General features: G+C 41.9%; 1 pseudogene; it reads left to right on the top strand.

Moving 5' to 3' along the window:
• Window positions 1–19,255, top strand: part of LOC124795794 — a 29,416-nt pseudogene extending 10,161 nt beyond the window's left edge.
• The last annotated feature ends 1,182 nt before the right edge of the window (window positions 19,256–20,437 follow it).

Below are 20,437 nucleotides of genomic sequence, written 5' to 3'. Positions count from 1 at the left end.
ATTTTGCGACCTCCTAAGAAGATAAAGGAGATGCTTCACCCCATTAAGGAAAGTCTCCGCCCCAGGATCCCCGGGAATTACAACACCACTTGTGAGTTTGGAAGCAATTACATCGGTCAGCCCATCTGCACCTTCTTCTCGGTCTCAGGATCCCTGGGATTTATAACTTCCCTTGTGAGTGTGGAAGCCTTTACATCGGTCAGGCCATATGCGCATTTGCCGATCGCTGTGCAGGATGTCAGAGACATTAAAATTAAACTGGAGAAATCTAAAATCTGCGGTTGCTGAGCACAGCCTCACAAACAATATAAAATTCTGTTCGACGAGACAAAAGTTTGGTCCCAGGCTCCTGCATACTGCGGATTAGGGAGGGGGGGGGGCTGTTGAAACAAGAATGTGTAAGAAAATGTAGCGGATACAGTCTTAGCGGTGCGTGGAAGCGAGCTCTCGATGCGGAGAACCAAATACATTCGCAGCGATGTTAACGCTACGGCGGGAGTGGTGGCGCCACCACCACAGACGTTGACACCACCTACGACAGCTTTATGTAATTAGTGACCAGTAAGAAGCATTCTGTGGGCTACATAAGCAGCAGTTTTGACAGTCAGTTGCTCCTGACGAAGACGTTGGAGGTAATGGTCGAAAGCTCGAGAATTTATCCTAAACTGACGCGGCAAGATGTGTGAGATTGTTTTATATAATACATCATTGCACAATATGGAATCTTATCCACTAGTTTCGTGAAGAATCAGGAAATGAAAACTTGTGATATCTCACGTCCCCTTGACGATTTACCTTAGTCTGTTTGTAGAAATCAAGGAAAATCCAAGTCTGCGTGGACGGTGAGACTGGGGAACCATATTCCTCACGAATGCTATTGTAATGCCGCAATCGCTACATAAAGTTACTCGATCAGACTGTAGAAGTGAGAATAACAGGAAATTACATACAGACACAGAACTAAAGACAGTGGGAACACTCTCACAATAAATTGCAGACAATATCGCAGAGGAAAGAGTCCAAAATATACAGTAAGAGAATTGATGTAATCTCTGGGCAGTAGGCTCGACAGGTTGGTAACACAATGCTGATCTGCTGAGAGCACGTGTTCGCAAGGCGAAGAAGGTTAAGGCTACAAGATGGGAAGTATATGAACTTTACAAAAGTGTTACAGATGAGTTGAGTAAGAGGGGAAAGTCTAATAATGACGTGAAGGTTAATAGAGATGGGGTATGCAGGTAGACGGACACCAGAAGAAAAAGACAACTATCACTCTTGAACAAACATTTGTTCCAACATCAATGGATCACATTAAACCATTTATTAAACTCAAATTATTGCTAAGTTTGTCATATGTCTCAAATCAGATACGATGCAGAAGCAATTCATGAAAACACACACTACAACGCACTACCTGTGTGTGGTTTTCTTTTCACTTTTTCCAGATAATAAATTCAATACAGGCTACAGAACTTTAATATTGATGTTCTCTGTAATTGCGTGATTGCAACTTCAGTGCGACTGAAGCAGCAGGGAGACTTCCAACTGGTTATCTAGCAGAACTACCACTGCTTGATAAGCACAAAGCGGTGATATATGCTAAGTGTTCTGAAACCAGATAGACTCTGTTTCTTATGCACCGCAAGAGATAAAGTATCGCTTAAACAATTCTTTCTAAAAATCATTAAAAATCCATTTGGGAAACGTTTATTGAGTTGTAGAAAAAAGTTTGATGTCAATGCGGTCTACATTCGCGAACGGTTGTAAACATCATCTGTCACAGGGCAATGCTAATAGTTACATGAGATTTTGTGAAACAGAGCTGTCATCAGATCGAATGTTAGTTTGACGCTGTCCCTGTCTGGCAACATGGTGTTCAACCGGCAGCTGCAGTTCACCGATACGACGAATTTGCGGGAACTCACAAGCTTGCTAACACTGTCTCCCTCCTACCCCGCCATTACAAACCCAGAACACTTTCTAGCCTATGATGCATCATCGCAGTCTACGGTGCCAGTGGGCTTGAACTGAAAGTGATTTGTGCAATCGGTAACAGTACAATACTTTTGCTAATAGCCAGTTTCAAAAGGGAAAGTATATATATATATATATATATATATATATATATATATATATATATATATATATATATATATATGGCATTTCCGCCTTCCATCAACAGGAAATTTTAAGAACTGACAAATGAAAGACTAAATGTTCAAATAGAGAGCTGAAAGCGAAATGGCCAAAACTGGGAGATGTTGCACTGAAATGGATTCAAAGACACAGTCAAAATGGCATTGGAATTAATACAAAAATGATTCAAATACCCGCTCGTAAGCTATGGCTACATTGGAACCTAAAGAATTTAAAAGTGGAGTTGGTTGATGCTACAGGTTTATGAAGCGTCATGAACTTAGCATTCGGACTAAAAAAAACATATCTCAGAAAATACCACAAGAGTATGAAGAGAAAACCTTAACTTTCAATCGCTTTATTATTCAACATCGAGAGCAAACCAATGCTGAACTAAGCCAAGTAGCGAACATGGACGAAACTCCTCTGACATTTGATGGGCCGAGTAGCAGAATTCTTGCCATGAAAGGTTCTAAAACTGTAACTCTAACAACAAGTGGACATGAAAGCTGCACTAAACGGTTGTCCTTTCATGTTATTATGACAGTACTAAACTTAATCCAATGATCACTTTCAAGCGCAAAACAATGCCAAGACGTTCTGAAATACCGCGAGGTGTTAGTGTTCGCGTACATCATAAGGCTTGGTGAATGTGGGTGTGCCGGCTGGTGTGGCGAGTGGTTCTAGGCGCTTCAGTCTGGAACCGCGCGGCCGCTACGATCGCAGGTTCGAATCCTGCCTCAGGCATGGATGTATGTGATGTCCTTAGGTTAGTTAGGTTTAAGTAGATCTAAGTTCTAGGGGACTGATGACCTCAGATGTTAAGTCCCATAGTGCTCAGAGTCATTTGAACCATTTGAACCAATGAGGGTGTTACTGATATTGTGGATTAACAGAGTGCGGGAGAGAAGGAAAGGTTCGTTACTGAAGAAGAGTTCTCTCCTTGTGCTGGATCAGTTTAGTAGTCATTTGAAAAATACTGTGAATGTGAAATTGAGGCAGCGAAATACAGAGCTTGCTTATACTCCCGGAGGACTTACTTCACAATTGCAACTTCCTGATGTATCGATAAATAATCCATTTAAAGTGTGTATGACAGAGGAATGAAAGAAACGGATGATGGATGAAACTCGACATGGATTCACGCCGAAGGGAACTTGAAAACGACCTCTAATCGAAAAATCGTGTCAGAGGAAGAGGAGGAGGATGAAGAAAGTTCAGATGAGTATTTTCAAGAATTTTAAAGGTCAGTTTCCTCCTATAAACAAATATTTTTAGTCTGGCTTTGCGATTTAATAATAAAAGTGGTAAAAATGTTGTTTAAAAATGGTTAAAAATTAAGGTGCGTCATATAGTTCGTAGCGTTTGTATCCCGTAAAATACGGCAGCTAATAGATTGTTATTTCCCCACAGAAACATGAAATACAAGTACTTTTACTGTAATCTAAGAACGCGAATTTTGAAGAAATAGACTAATACGAGAGGGGATGCTTAGTAGTCCCCTGAATCACCAGAGATATAGATTGACAACTTTTGGTCTTTTGGAGTTTGATGCGGAATAAAATGTTACCATTAAATAACCTGCGTTATTTCTGATGCACTTGCACGTTTGAGACACAAACCAAGTGTCCGCTCGTACAAGCTGTCACCTCAGTCCGTATCATTGCGTTCAAAGAAAAGTTTAATTTCTTTGCTTACACTAAAGTGGAACACTTACGTTATATGAAATAGGTGACGTTTAGTATACAGCACAGTAAATATATACTAGTTAGGAGAATCACTACGTAACTTAAATCTATGGTTTAACAAATCTGTGGTTTAATTTAAATCTGTGGTTTAACATCAACATCGAAATCTTTGATGGTTTCTTACTTCACATAATGGTTCAAATGGCTTTGAGCACATGGGACTTAACATCTGTGGTCATCAGTCCCCTAGAACTTAGAACTACTTAAACCTAACTAACCTAAGGACATCACACACATCCATGCCCGAGGCAGGATTCGAACCTGCGACCATAGCGGTCACACGGTTCCAAACTGAAGCATCTAGAACCGCACGGCCACTTCACATAATGATGTGGGAGGATATCGATAGTGGCAATCTTGAAGGAGTCGTTCAGAAATATTGTGGCATAACTGTAATACAACTGAACCAATCTGCATAAAAACAGCTTTACGTACTGTTCTCAGTTTGTACCATTTTTTACCATTACTTCACCTTACTCAATATAAATTTAAGTGTACTTCAGTATAACAATCGCCAAAAGCTGTAACATTAATAATTCTTATTCTTGTAGAGTGGTTTCGGGATGGAACCACATTTAGATCGAGAAATATTATTGGAATCACTTGGAAGAATAGTTCCTCGCCATAAAAATTTCTTTACGATGAATGTCGGTGGACTCCTGTGTTCTGCCTGCACTTCCTATGCCACAAACCAACCTCCCGTGTTATGTTGATATACTCGTCGTCATGATCGTTTTAAATAACTAATAATCGAAATTAACCAAACGCTGCACATGACTTTCAGAAGTTTTTCCTGAATCATTTAGGAACTACGAAGAATAGTCAGCAGATGGCAAATAAATGAAATCAAGACCTAAATATATCTTGTGTGTATGTGAAAACTAACAAAAAACATGGAGAAGAAGAATAAACGTAGCAAATATTGCTGTAGTTTTGCCGTCACCGTGTCCAACATCTGAGGATGATCTTGTGAAATGAATTAATTTCTACAAAATGTTATTATAAGTAAGCAGCCTGTAACTCTGATGTAATAGTGTAAACTTGGGTTTATTATGGCGCCATCTACTTCAGATAGTTTATTTGAAATCCTGCGCCACATTTGTAGCCACGGCACGGACTGCCACGTGATGCATAGCAGAAATATGCATGAGCATACGTTCATTGCCATTTTCAGTTCAGTTGCATAACTTTCTTTTTATATATCCCCCTACTCCATTATTGAGCGAAAAATATTTTATGGAGTACTGCAGAGAAAAAATGAGGGAGAGATGGGTGGGAGCGGGGGGTGGGGGAGGGGGGTGGGGGGGGGAAGAATGAGGGAGAAGGGAAAGGGAGAAGGCTAGGGGAGGGAGGAGGGAATGAGGAATAGAGACTAGGTGTAGAAGCTGAGAGACTATAAAAAAAAGAGTGTGAAGAGCTCACAACCGCAGCTGGATGAAATATTATACAGTTGGCCCCTTTCATTTGTTCGTTACGTGACAATACAAATGCAGAAATATTAGAACCGTATATTACTGCGGCACGGAGGTGTGAGGTAGGGCGCATAGGTGGCGATGATAACTCGGTGCGACACTGGTGTGGGAGGAAGCGAGTTGGGGAGCTGACTACAGTGCACGATAAGTGGATAAAGTTGAGGGTACTACGAGAGTGCGGCAGTGACGCAGGCCGTCCAATAACAGCGAGGGGTGACGGTAGGGACACCTGTACAACAATGCCACTGGCGACCGAGTGGTTTGTTTCTGTCTGCGGGTCGCCGGCCGCTAGATCTCGCTCGCCCTCCGAAGAAGGTAATTTAGTGTGGCAGTAAATCATGTGTCGTGTTATTGGCACTGGGCGGGCCATAACTCAGTCAGGCGGGAGTGGCGGCGAGGGAGGGGGACAAGGGAGACAGGGTCGCCAACAGGAATACCACCGCGGCGGCGGCGAGGGGGCAGGACTGCCCGCGCCAAGGAGCCGTGGAGGGGTTATCAACCTCACTACCACTCTGATGACGGCTCGTCTCAACTACACCCGACACTCAGCCGAAAATGAGTCACTTTTTTTCAATAAACGAGTGGTATTCCGTAATTAAAGCAACGCACTTTTTTCTGAAAGTAGACTGGTTCCTGGATTCCAATACGCCATATTATTCCCCACTCTTTTGGCTGCAAAACACTATTTTTCAACACAATCTCTGTTCAATGATACAGCCGTTACACCGCGTTACTGGGAGGACCTGTACCCCCGCATTGCACCACTCTACTAGACGACGTCGTAGCCAACGTCTCCCTGCACGAATAATCTCAATAGCTGTCACGAACAGCTTCGTAGCGCAAAGCAGCTCAACACAAACGGTCCTTCGTTGCTCTTTATGGTCTTCTGTTAAGCCGCGAGGAACCCAGCAGACACACACCTTTGAGTTCCACAACTGGTGAACGAGTGTGTCAGCACTACCAACAGAGATGTCCATTTGTGCAGCAAGGTGTCTGATTGGGATCTGTCGAGCGCCTCGAATGAGAGGGTCCGCACGTTCTAACATAGCAGGAGTCACAGCCGTCTACGGCTGGCTGGCACGTCCGAGATCTGTGTTCACTGTCAGATCTCCACAGTCATTCTGCAAGCGCCTGTTGATATTTGCGACGCTCTGGTCTTCCGCAAAAAGGAACTCAATGATAGCTCTCTGCTCGCAATGTAACCGCCATTTTGAAGGCTACGTATAGCGGAACTTCACCAACCCATAAGTCCCGAAGCGGAAATATTGCACGATGTCCCACAATAAATTCCGTATTTTTTCAAACGAAACTGACCGAGAAAAAGAAATGTGTTGGTTTACTACCAAACGTCCCTCGAATTTATTTTCTATCTCTACATCATAAAAAAATGGCTCTAAGCACTATGGGACATAACATCTGAGGTCATCAATCCCCTAGACATAGAACTACTTAAACCTAACTAACGTAAGGACATCAAACACATCCATGCCCGAGGCAGGATTCGAACCTGCGACCGTAGCAGCAGCGAAGTTCCGGAATGAAGCGCCTAGAACTGCTCGGCCACAACCAGCTCTCCACCTCATAGGAACAATAGATAATGACAAGTTTATTTCAGTACACTAGTTTCAGGTATGAAGAGTACAAAGTTGAAATTACTAAACAACTTATTGATCTAAATTTCTGAAGAAAAATTTTTGTGCGTGAATCCACAACCTCTAAACACTTTATAAACGATAGTGGTTTGTTGGCTACAATGTAAAAGTTTTTATTTAAATCGTGCAGTTACCTACCTGACTTCGACTACAAAACATTTACAAGCAATTTGTTCTCATATTTTGCAGACACAGCTTACTGAATCGTATACATGCATTCAACTTCAGCATTTTGATCCTAATATTCTGAGACTTAATTACATTGTCTCATTGCATTAAGTGCCACAGGGTAACGTAATTAAGAACCGAAGTATTTGGAGAAAGATGCTGAAGTTGAATGAATGTATACCGCTCAATAAAAGATAACTGGAAAAGATGACGGTACTAAGGTGCCTGAAAAAGACTTACTGTCGAAATTAGCTATCGCACGATTTAAACAAAGAACGTTTACATTCTAGCCCACAACGGGGCATGATTTCTTTTATAAAGTATTTAGAGGCTGTGGATCCGCACATAAACAAAATTTTAAAGACTTCCTTTTAACAACACGGAAAAACGTAATTAAATACCTTTATATTTGTGGAAAGACGCTGAAGTAAAGTATACGGTGTATGCAAAAGAAGATGGTACTCAGATGTATGAAAATGACTTATGGTGGAAATTAGTTAATAGTACGGTTTAAATAAATATCGTTTACATTTCATCTTACAACGGACCATGTTTTCTTTTTGAGTGATTTAAATTACATTCGTACCGCATCACTAACACAATAATCAATAGATGTCACGAAAAATATCATTATCCCGAAATCTAAAACAGTAGTCAAACTGCAAGTACTGTAACAATTGGACGCACATTGTTGATGGATGTCACAGGAAAAGTAAGAATGAAAATTATTAAGAACATTGAAAAAGTGGAATTTCTGTGGCAAGTATATCCCATGAATTTCAGCAGCAACTCAATTAATCGCCGATACTTTAAGGACGAGACGATTAAAATGTCCTCTTTATCTTCCATAAATTTTAAAAATTTACCATAACATTTTCAGTACCAACGTAGGAAAAAAAAAAGAATGTAACACGTATCGTTCCGCTGTAAGACCATTACGCATCGAGAGTGGATCGTCAGTAGACAGTACATGTACCGGGTGTCTTGCAGACACACTTCTGTTGCAGTACTCCTGACAGATGCAAACAGTTTCGGAATGAAACGGCGCAGGAACTAGAAACGTACTCAAAAGTCGAAATACGCGGTATAGTAGGACTCTTGTGTGCAAAACAGTTAAATTTCACACAGATTCGCGGTGAAATTCTGGCGGTTTATGAACCAAACGCAATTTCTCGTCTAGCCGTAGTGTAATGGCGCCAAAAATTTGACGAAGGATATGGGGGATACTCATCGGGGAGGAAGAAAGATTTTCCGCCAGGCGATTTCCACTTTTACGGGAAAGCGAAAGAACATTGGCGTACACATAGCGAGTCTCGTGACAAAAGAGAGCAGTGCTATCTTTGAGGAACTGAATCACTGCCAGAATGTTCCGACAATTTTTTTAGAATGACTATATTAGAAAACGGTGTCACGTATCTGCGTCCATTTGAAGTTTGTGCAGTATTCAATAACAATTACTTAGACTGCCATAATAATGTGTAATTTAATGTTAAAATTCCACCTTCGATATTAAGGAACATTAAAAGAAAGACTGAATCACGTAACGTTCGTAGTGCGACGGCTGTGCCCTACTCGTAAATGAGCAGGTACGTCTACAACCACGGGTGTTTGTGTAAATGAATGCGTAGCAAGTAAAGAAATATGGATAGTAGGGGTTGATGTGGGTTGCGTTGGAGGGCTGTAAAAGACGTCCAGTGTCGCTATTGCAGAAATTACATTCGTAGTGGTAGATAGTCTTGGAAGGGATAGTGAAGGAAGTGGCTATAAATGGTAGAAATGATAGATTTATGTAAAACCTGATTTCCTGCAAGTGAATCTCCTGCTCCATGGTTCTTGGGGTGTACAAATAACTGAATACCACATTCTAGTAGAGAGCATTTTGTATTTTGCGATTTAACTGAAAATGCGATGAGTGTGATCAAAGTTCCAAACTTTTGTATACTGCCAATAATCCATCAAAAGTGTTTCGTCTGGAGGTTTCAGTGTGTTAAAAAGAGGAAATGTTGTACTTGATTCTAAAACCGCCAAATTTCGCTGCGTTGTCCTAACCGATACGATCGTCGCACGTCCTACATTGATTTCTGTGGTTATTTCACGCAGTGTTATTTCCGTTAGCCCAGAAAACTCTAACACAAACGCGATGGCTCTCGGTTGCTGAGTGAAGACGGTAGGCCACGGCATCGGCCGTGATGAGAGGTAATGTCTGAAATTTGGTATTCTAGACACACACTTGACACTGTGGATCTCAGAATATGAATTCCCAACACTTCACGTATCAGCTGAGTATAAATGACAGCTCCGTCAATGGACTGCTCTTTTATATCTTGTCTACCCGATACTACCGCCATCTGTACATGTACATACAGCTATCCCATGAATTCTGTCACTTCAGAGTATAACGTATTAATTATTAAATGATGGGAAGTACGACACTGAGCCGTGCGTGGCTCGTGTTCCTGCCATATCTCTTTTGACGTCCTGTTTTTACTGTACTACCACCTCGTTATGTTAATTTCAGTTACTGGCTTCACTGAGCTGCCGCCTTGCCTGGCCGTGAGCGGCAGCAGCGGTGCTTATCGATATAAGTTCTGAATGAGATTTTCACTCTGCAGCGGAGTGTGCCCTGATATGAAACTTCCTGGCAGATTAAAACTGTGTGCTGGACCGAGACTCGAACTCGGGACCTTTGCCTTTCGCGGGCAAGTGCTCGCAAGTGCCCCCGAAAGGCAAAGGTCCCGAGTTCGAGTCTCGGTTCAGCACACAGTTTTAATCTGCCAGGAAGTTTCATTTCAGCGCACACTCCGCTGCAGAGTGAACATCTCATTCTGGAAACATCCCCCAGGCTGTGGCTCAGCCATGTCTCCGCAATATCCTTTTTTTCAGGAGTGCTAGTTCTGCAAGGTTAGCAGGAGAGCTTCTGTTAAGTCTGGAAGGTAGGAGACGAGGTACTGGCAGAAGTAAAGCTGTGAGAGCGGGGTGTGAGTCGTGCTTGGGTAGCTCAGGTGGTAGAGCACTTGCCCGCAAAAGCCAAAGGTCCCGAATTCGAGTCTCGGTTCGGCACACAGTTTTAATCTGCCAGAAAGTTTGATATAAGTCCTGCTGACTGCTATTACTTCCCGGTTATCGTGTGTTCGGAGTTAGTTAGGATCTGCCAGTGAGTTGAGAGGCGCTAGCAGTGCATTTCGGACCTGGCAGTGTTTGACTTAGGACGCGGCAGAAGTTCAGTCGGGGCGCGGCTGCAGTGAGGTCCGGACAACCATGACTCGCCCTACGGTTGCCGATATATATCACTTGATTGCGGACCACCTTGGTTGGTCGTCGGTCGGTCGTCTTGTCGGACGACGTGTATGTTGGCCAGCGATCGCTTATGGGTTGCCTGCGTGTGCCGACTCGTGATTCGCCCTTGTTATTGCACAGTCGTTGCCATTAATATTGTCTAGTCCTTCGTGCAAGTGTAGCTTGTGATGTCGACTGCTCAGTTATTTTAGTGCTGTCTCCGTGCTGATGTGTAGCAGTCGGTCGGTTGGCGTGGAGCAACGAGGAAATCTCCGCGGGGGGTATTTGGCCTGGCCCGCTGGCGGTCTCTACGCAGTGTCGAAGTGTATGGGGCTGTTCCCATTGCTACGAGGTTTGTGGCTCACCGACCCTGGACTCGAAAGTTGAGTTTGGGTTTAATTTACCAGCAAGTCAAGATTGTTGACATTGTGCCATTTGGTTCTCGTTGTTGGCTGTTCGGACATTCCCGAGAGTAACAACGTGTGTGTTCGAGTTGGCGAAGGTTTAGCCACCGTACAGTGGAGTCTAACTGTATTTGGTTATTTGCAATTGAAGTGCACCAGTGCCGTGTGGCCGTTAACGTTCTGGCTACCTGCCCTGTCCGTTGACGTAAATTTAGGCAGTGTCCTTTCCTCACCCTGTTGTCGCTGCCCAGCGCGGTGTATAGTTCGACAGCTTAATGTATGCCTCGTTGTGGGCGTCCATGCATTTTACGTTTGCATTGAAGTCCCAGTTGTGTACAGGTCGAGTGGAGCGCAATATACGTTGTCGGTGGGTCCATAGACTGTTGGTTGGGTTGTCGTCGGATCTAGAATGGTTGGGCCGACTGCTTGTCTCACCTAAGTTAACATTAGTATTTCAAGTTCTGGCCGACCCCCGAAACTTCTGTGAGCCGTTAGCTGCACTGCCTTTTCTTATTTTCTGTTGTGTGTATTTGTACGTCTGCTAGGTGCCGGGGCTAGCAGTGTATTTAACACTAAATTCTTCTAGAATCTACAAATGTAAATGAAGCTCTAAGCCCCACTATTCTAACTCCGACTTTTGCTGCTGCACATGGATTAAAAAGATACGCGAACTGACTGTAACAAACCCTGCAAGTGGAGTAGAAAAAGAGTTTGGCACCTGCAATAATTTAATTTGATAAATAAGTTAAATAAAGGAAGGTTTCATTAACGTAGTGAGAAATGATAGGGTTGCTCTACCGATTAACAGAATGAAAGTTCTGTCCAAAATAACAATGTGATTTATTAAGACTAAACACAAAATAATAAACAAAAACACATGAAACATTCACAATACATCAAATTGGCTCAAATTGGATACTCAAATAAACGCTGTGGAGGTGAAGTTGTCCCTAAACTAGATTGTGACGTTTATGACAAAGTGGTATGTGAAGCCAATTCCTAGCAACTCAAATCTTAAGAGAGACACATAGCTAACCCAACATTAATTGCTGCTACATTAGTGAGAACTCAGACAATGAACACCCAAGATAGAACAAAGTTAGAAAAGACGAACAGGCGCGCTCTGCTGAGCTCTGATTATGGCCTAGCAAAAATGCCTGCTTTGCCGGTGCTGCGGACGTACATTACCAAGCTGTCTTCTTAGCTGCAAGGACACGATCTGGCGTACTGGAAGCGATGGCTGGTTGCTTCGACGTCCCGTCGTGGTGATGATAATGTCGCGAGTACAGCCCGAAACAAATTGTCCTGGTCTGGTTGTTCCAGACTAAAGACTTCCTAGCAATACAAATGCGCCTCTGAGGGAGACGAAGAAGTCTCTCCACACAATCACTGACGGTACAGTGATTGATTTTAACAAGCGAAGTCACACAGTAACTCCGATACAGTCAACTTTAGCCAAAACTGCTCAAGACAGACAACATAGGCCTCTTGTACACAGAACGCACAATTGCCAACTGTACTCGGAAAGTTACGTTGAAGTCGAAACTTCAGCAACTTCGTCAAGCAGTTACAATTAAATAAACATATATTAGACAGCCAACGGAAGCAGGCTGACCAGAGCAGCGAGAGCTCAGTCTTGTAACCTACTCCGACCAAAAGGCGAGAGCCGACTACCCACAAGAGCACCCGTACAAACCGAACACAGAACGTTCCCGCCCCCACGACAGTGGCCGTGGTTAACCGTTCCAATCAGCAACTCGAAAACCGGCGGAAAATTCCACTCTACTGCCGGAGCAATACCATTCCACCAATGGAGATTCTTGGCGCCAATTTCTGCGCCGATTTTGCTACTTCATGGAGCTATGCCCTGACCAAGCCAATCACAGTTACGATTTTGCAGAAAGCGCGGGAATTTTCCCGCCAAAACTGCCTGGGTACACAAGTCATTCCCACACCTCGCTGGTAGCCCACCAGAAAGTTTTTTCGCTAAGTTTCTGCGAATAACGGGACCTCTAGCCCAGCCGCTACTTCAGGCCCCTCCGAGCGTGTCTCCTCCACTATTCTACCATGTCGGCGTCTGGAAAGCTTTCACTCGACTCCCTCACACCCGTTGGCTTACCCTTTCAAGATTAGCAGAGCCCCCCTGTCACCGGACCACCCGGGTGACGAGAGACGCTGCGTGGGAAGTTCGTGTCTGAAGGAATAGCAACTTTACACCGCATGCAATCGGAGAGGAAAATCGTTAGATAGAAATATGAGAGGGGGCTCATGCCACCTCTCACATCTCATTGTTTAAAGATAAAGCCTTGGGCCTTCTCCCTACTAAAAATTGTTTTTGTTGTGTTTTGAGTCATGGGCCTTCAGCAATTTTAAAATTAAAGGTTTCTTGCTTGTCAGGTGATAGATTGTTTGGGCCTTCAGCCTGATTAATATATTGTTTAAAGATAAAGCCTTGGACCTTCTGCCTGATAAAAATTATTTTAGTTGTGTTTCAAGCCATGGACCTTCAGCTGTTTTAAAATTAAAGTTCCTTGCTTCTCAAGTGCTAGATTGTTTGGGGTCTTCAGCCTAATTTAAGATCAGGCTTTGTTGTTTAAATTTATTTTACCTTGAGATTTAAGTCACGAGGCCTTCAGCCGTTTTTAAATCAAGGCTCTTTGTCTTTCGAGCATCAGACTGTTTGGGGCCTTCAGCGTAATTGAAGATAAGGCCTTCTGCCTTGTGTTTTTTAATTTAATTTTAACTTGAGTCTTAAACCATGGGCCTTCAGCCATCTTTAAATTAAGGTTCTTGCTTTTCAAGTGTTAGATTTTTGGGCCTTCAGCCAAATTATAGAACTTACTTAACGTGAGGCCTTCTGCTTTCTAAATATTCTTTAAAGTGGTTGTGACCTTAAGGGATAAGATAGTGTGGCGTATTCAGCCGATAACTAAGTTAAAGAATTTGTACTGTAATGTTTGGTCAAATAAATAAAGTTATGCGTGTTCGAATGTAAATGACAGCCGCTCATTTTGGCCCCTTTCCACAGTTCCAACTACCTGTCCTGTCCTGCAGGTTTAGCAGGACATTTCAGACACGTTCTACTCTGATGCAAGATATTACATGTTAGAATGTTTTCAACGCGGGAAGACGACGTAGACGCTCATTGTATGAAGAGGAATTAAACATAATTTACAACATATGGACTGACAGTCCCCTGAGCACACACAGGGATGCAACGTATGCGTATAGTTATCGCATAACTACTGAGTACACATGTTAAGCACATGGTAAGCACATCGTATAGTTATTACGAAGTCTGCCTGCACGTAACCTGAATTGTCCATAGGACATGTAGTTTACAAATTTCACACAGGAGTTTAGGACAACGAGAAAGAAAACAACAGAGGATGTCGTTGTAGTAAGCGGTCATTGTGATGAATGGATTGCTTTCTTATGTTTACGCAGGGGGGGGGGGGTGGAATGTTGGTTTTTTTATCGTCAAAAGGTCAAAAGGTGACTGCATTTTCAGTCAAACATTAAGGTTTTTCCAGCCTTACGGAGACCTCTTACTGGTGAAGTCGCACATACCTTTTATGAACGAGGTAAGGGTGATAATTGACGCTCTTGGACTTCAATGAAATTTCACACAAGTTTTTTTCCGAGAACTGACATCAAATTTCCTGGTGTCTCCGGAGTCTTAGTCACCATGAGAACTTAGGAAAACGGCCGGATACACAAGCAGTAAACACTTCGTGCTTCGTACACTGACGGAAAAAAATCGCAACACCAAAAGATAATTTAGGGAAATACATTTGTCTGGGTAATATATTTATGTCATTAAGACTGCAAGATTACAAGTTAATGTAAACGCAAGAAAAGCCAATGCAAATGTGAAATTCTGATACATTGGCAACTGGTGTAACCACTGGAATTTTGAATTCAAGCATGCAAACATGCATGTATATTGTGTTGTACTGGTGCCGGTTGTCAGTCTATGGAATGGAGTTCCATGCCGGTTGCACTTTGTCGGTAAACAGTGACTCGGTTAGTAACGTTTGTAGATGACGCTGGAGTTTTCATCTGAATATGTCCCATATGAGCTCGATTGGAGACAGATCTGGTGATCGAGCAGCCCAAGGCAACGTGTCATCACTCTGTAGAGCCTGTTGGGTTACAACAGTGCTATGTGGGTGAGTCTTATCATGTTGGAAAACCCCACTGGAATGCTATTTATGAATGGCAGCACAACGGGTCGAATAACCGGATTTATGTACAAACTTGCAGTCAGGGTGCACAAAAGTGTTCCTGCTGTCATACGAAATCGCACACCATACTGCAACTCCAGGTGCAGGTCCAGTGTGTCTAGGTCACTGACAGGTTTTTTGTAGGCCCTTAACTGGCCTCCTTCTAAAAACACAAGACCACCACTGGTACCCAGCCAGAACTAGTTTTCATCAGAAAACACAACAGACCTTCACCCTCCCTCGAATAGGCTCTCGCTTGACGCCATTGAAGTCGCAAAATTCGGCGTTGTCAGGTTTTTGGAATGCACGCTACAGGGCGTCTGGCTCGGAACTGTCCTTGAAGCAAGCGACTTGTAACATCTCATTGCGTCATTGCGGTGCTGACTGCTGCTCAAATTACTACTGCAGATGCAGTACGATGCGTCAGAGCCACACACCGAACACCATGGTCTTTCATCATGGTATTTCCACGTGACCGACCAGAGCCCGGTCTTCATGGGACTGTACATTCTCGTGACTACTGCTGCCAGCAGTCATGTACAGTGGCCACATTCCTGCTAGGACCTTCCGTAATATCGCACAGGGAACTTCCAGATTCTCGTAATTCAACTACACAAGTGGAACACATCAGATTTACAGACAACATAGTATAGCATCAAGACCGCGATATATGTGGTTACATAGAATTTCAAGGTCGATGTGCGGAACCCAAGGGAAAAGCATTGGTACATCATATTCTGAGGTCTGCAGTGTACTCTGTTTACTTTTCTTCACATTGGGTCTTCTTAGTTTACTTACGTTTCTACTTTGTGGCTTTCTACATTATGGTTGAAAGCCTTTACTTATTTACAGAATATAAAAAAAGACCTGTGGTACATGTAGGGTAACTTTGAGTGACTGTAGTGTACTTGACTGGTTTATAAAAGTAATTCTACTTGCTTTAAGGACACTCCATGTGCTAGTCATAGCAGTGCTTCTTACAAATGGTAAAGCCAGTCTTTTAGTCCCTCTCGAAATAATTGAAAGTTTTACCACTAGGGAAAGATAATAAAACTGGCAACTTCTAATAGGATCTGGAAGGAAAAATAAAAATAAAAATTGTTTCTGTGGTATGACATAGTTCTTATTCCTGATTAGCGCACATACTTCATAGCTTATGTTTATTGCTCCCTATGGACAGCCTAAGGCCGTATTTTTTGGATGCTGGTGCCCCCCCCCCCCTCCCAGTGTTCAACCGTAAGGGGCTATAAATACGATATCTTATAGAGCTCTAAATCTGGTTTTCACTAATTGCTCTATTTTTCCTGATTGCTAAGAACTTATTAATGTTGGCCAGTTACTGTACTGGTTCATCAAGTGCTAATGTCTTTACTGCCTCTACACTGGTGGGTCTTCCTGATGATTTCCAAGCAGTATACTTTTGCTAAATGATTGTCTTATATCTGTAATCCATACATGATGACGCTGAACATCACCAAGAGGTGAAGTTACTGCCTCTTCCTGGTGTTCTGCACTTACGTGACTCATGGCTCGGCCCTGAGCACTATGGGACTTAACTTCTAAGGTCATCAGTCTCCTAGAACTTAGAACTACTTAAACCTAACTAACCTAAGGACATCACACACATCCATGCCCGAGGCAGGATTCGAACCTGCGACCGTAGAGGCCGCGCGGTTCCAGACTGTAACGCCTAGAACCGCTCGGCCACCTCGGCCGGCTACGTGACTCATGGATAGATTATCCTATAATGGTCATTCCCAGAAATACGTCTACTTCCTTCATATTATTTCATGTTTCCCCCTTGGATACGCGTATCTTGCGGCTTACTCTATTATGAGAATATATGATTTAGATATTACACACGTTAGAACATCGGTGCAATTATGAAGTTCCTGGTGTATTTTATATGAGTGTCTTTCATCATTCTAAAATTTTCGGAAACATTTTTGTACTGGTGATTTTTCCAGACATTCCATGTTTCTCCATCATGCACTGAACTACACTCCTTCTTTCTATGTCACTTCATTAGTAATGTAATAAACATTCAATATACACATCTATGGATTTTATGTGATATGTGAATGTTTACGCTTTTTACTTCTCAACAATAATTTTATTCATGTGATTGTGGCATATTTCCTTGTTAATTGATTTTGGATATTGCATTGTATACATGACAAACAATTGTGTTTCATACCAAACTGGTTTACTTTGTTCTTATGCGTAATATTGTAATTTTCAAACTTTTGCTTCATGTTGTACTCAATGCAATGAAGTATTTCACACGTATAGGGGGTAATTGCCTCGCCTAATGGGTACTTACATGAGCCTGAACTACAGTCCTGTCATGTATTTTGACACCCTGGTAATAAGCAGATGTGAATTTGTCAGTATATTGTATTTTTAAAAAGTTATATTATACGTTAGATGTTTTCATAATGATCGATTGTAAATCATGTTTTTTTCCTTGGATTGTAATAACTTTACTGTGGCACCATATGTTTACTGTGGTTCTACAAGTAACCTTGACGCCGTCTCTGTATTTCGGTTAAATGAGTCATAATATTTCACTGATAGCTGTTGATGAGTATCATAATATGTCCTGCAATTTGATATTCGACAGTACAGTGATATACGAAACGTAAAAGTCCTACTGTTTCTTGATTTGTAAGTCCTCATTTACGATTGCCTTCATGTATGATGTTTCAGTACTTAACGACTATGGATTGTGTCTTTTTCATCAATGATTTGCATTGTTCCTTTCTGTCTATTCCTTTCTGTCTATTTGTTATAGTCCCTGGATTATGGTTAAAAACCGAAACCGATCAAAATAAATGTGTAAAATTCAATACAGAAAAGTTAATACGCATTTCTTTAAATATATACATTTTTAGACTGTCGCTTGAAAATGTTAGCATAATATGTAGTGTAAGATTCCACAACGGACTTTCGCTACAATATAGTTTCTTATCATTAGTAATAGTTAAAGTTAAACATTGATTGCCACTTTACTGCAATATTAATACTGATACGTGATTGGAGTGTCGTTGTGACGACATAATCTTGCGCAGTGGTGTCTCGACATCATCTGACGGTGGATTAAAACAGGATAACTATAAAGTATTACAGCGTTATTTGTAGTGAACGCCACATTAAGTGTAGGGGCAGGTAAAGAAAATTAAAAATGTCTGCTGGTTTTCATGAAAAATCCCTTCGGGTAGCAAACAAAACCTTTTGCGGACCCAGCATTTCAACAAGTGACCAGTAATACAAGCAGTGTACAGAGAGGTCTTGTTGAAGATTATAATCCATTCGCCGACCAGAGAGAGATCAGAGATTTCCTGCAGTACGAGGTGCAGCGAACCCTCCGCCATACCTAAATGCCAGTGTAACACAACCAGCAGTCAACCATCATGCAGCCAACACATGAGGATCCACCCCCAATATATACTCGAATTGGTCAGCGAAATCAGCAACAATATCCATAGATAACAACACCAAAATTCCAGGGTAGACAAGAACAACTTGAAAGAAGAGCCCAGGACTTGGCCCGCAGAGAAGAGGTGTTGAAGAATGCACCAAATAACGCTCGTCGTAACAATTGGCCACCTCTACCAGAGAAGTGCTGTTTCCAACTATGTTTCCACCAATATATTATTGCTGACATACCACTGAGTTCCAGAAGATTGTTCGTTACCTGTATTATCTTTGTATGTTTCACGCATGTATAATGCTGATGAATGTGTTTGGTGGCCTGCTGCTAATGTTTAGTGTGGTTGACTTCACAACATTTGGTCTAGGACTGCTGTATCTATTTCTGTTCACACCATTCTCACTCCTATGCTGGTGCAGACCAACTTATAAGCGCTTCAGGAGTGATAACTCTTTCAGCTTCACGGTATTTTTCTTCGTTTTCTTTTTTCAATTTACTGTAACTGTAATACAAGCAATTGGCATCCGTGGATCAGGTAGTTGTGGGATCCTCCTTGCTATGCAGCAGCTTAGTAGTGGTGGAGCAGGTGTTGCAGTGGGTGTGATATTATTACTTGTTGCTATTGGTTTTGAGAGTTCACTTCGGTGTTCAGACACAATGAACATGTTCAGAATGCTACAACCAGTGCTGCTGCTGCTACCGTCTGTACCCAGATGAACCACAGCAACAGCCGTTACTGAATGAAGGCTGACAAAGGAATGTATGCCGTTCAAACTGTCCTTGTAGTAGACAAAATGTATACCTTTCTACCTTATCTTGATGTACGGAAAAAATCAAATTCTCTTGAGCTTCCTTGGTTGTACTTCAGTGACTCAAAGTGTGTTCAGTTGACTTTACACAATTTTTTATGCGTATATTCGTGAAAATGTGTACTTACATTCAGAGGTTTATCAGCTGTTTCTTTACACAGTTTTTGTATTGAAAATTGTTATTGAAAGCACGTTTTAATAATGAAATTATTGTGAAGTCTGTACTTACTAATTGTAGTGTCGTTATTGAAGAAAAACTGTTGACTAATTCACACGTTCGGGCTGTAGCGAAGGTAGCATTTCTGTGTCATGTGTAACATCGGTACTGAGAATTTGTATACAAATATCGTCGCCATATAACAGAATTTAAAATGGAAATATTATATGATTCCGTATGTAGTATTTCCACATTTATCACTACGTTACAGTTCTGACATTTCTAAAGTTATAATTACCTTTATGTAATCAATCATTAATATAATGTATTTTGTGTGTCTTTCTCCCTTTGGTATCAATCTGTCAGGTGAGTATTTCATTGCAACTCAGTTTTCTTTAGGAAGCCCATATGCTTTCGTAGTGGCGATCAAAGAGAAAATATGACATGGATTATTGCGCTTGCTCTTTATTTTGTGCCACAGAAGTTGCACAAGTGATTATGACCATAATGGCAGACATGAACTTTGAACTTATATATATATTTTTTAATAAAGTTCATATTTTTTACGAAGAACATTGTGTGAACGCGTCTTATTCTTTACATTCGAATGCCTGAATTTCAATATTTCAAATTTTGATATATGTTTTTAAAAACTGTGGGAAACTCTGAAAACAGGAAAATTGGATAGGTACTGAAACAATTCAGTTACTGAAGGGAAAGTTAAGGCATTTCAAACTTCATTTCAAGGGACAGAAATTGTTGGAAATCATCTGGAAAAAGCAATGTAAGGTAGATGTAGATACCTCTTCACACTGAGACGTTAGTGTATTGATGTGACATTACCATCACATATTGCTACTTCGCGTTTTTTTGTTGAGAATACTGTAGTAGTGTGTTTGGAAAGGCAGCCTTGCGCTCATCGCGCTGAGGTGGTGTGACTCTAGAAACCTCTCTAT

Source organism: Schistocerca piceifrons, chromosome 4 (genome assembly GCF_021461385.2).
Source record: "Schistocerca piceifrons isolate TAMUIC-IGC-003096 chromosome 4, iqSchPice1.1, whole genome shotgun sequence".
Classification (NCBI taxonomy): domain Eukaryota; kingdom Metazoa; phylum Arthropoda; class Insecta; order Orthoptera; family Acrididae; genus Schistocerca; species Schistocerca piceifrons.
This window is presented reverse-complemented; position numbering and strand designations above follow the sequence as displayed.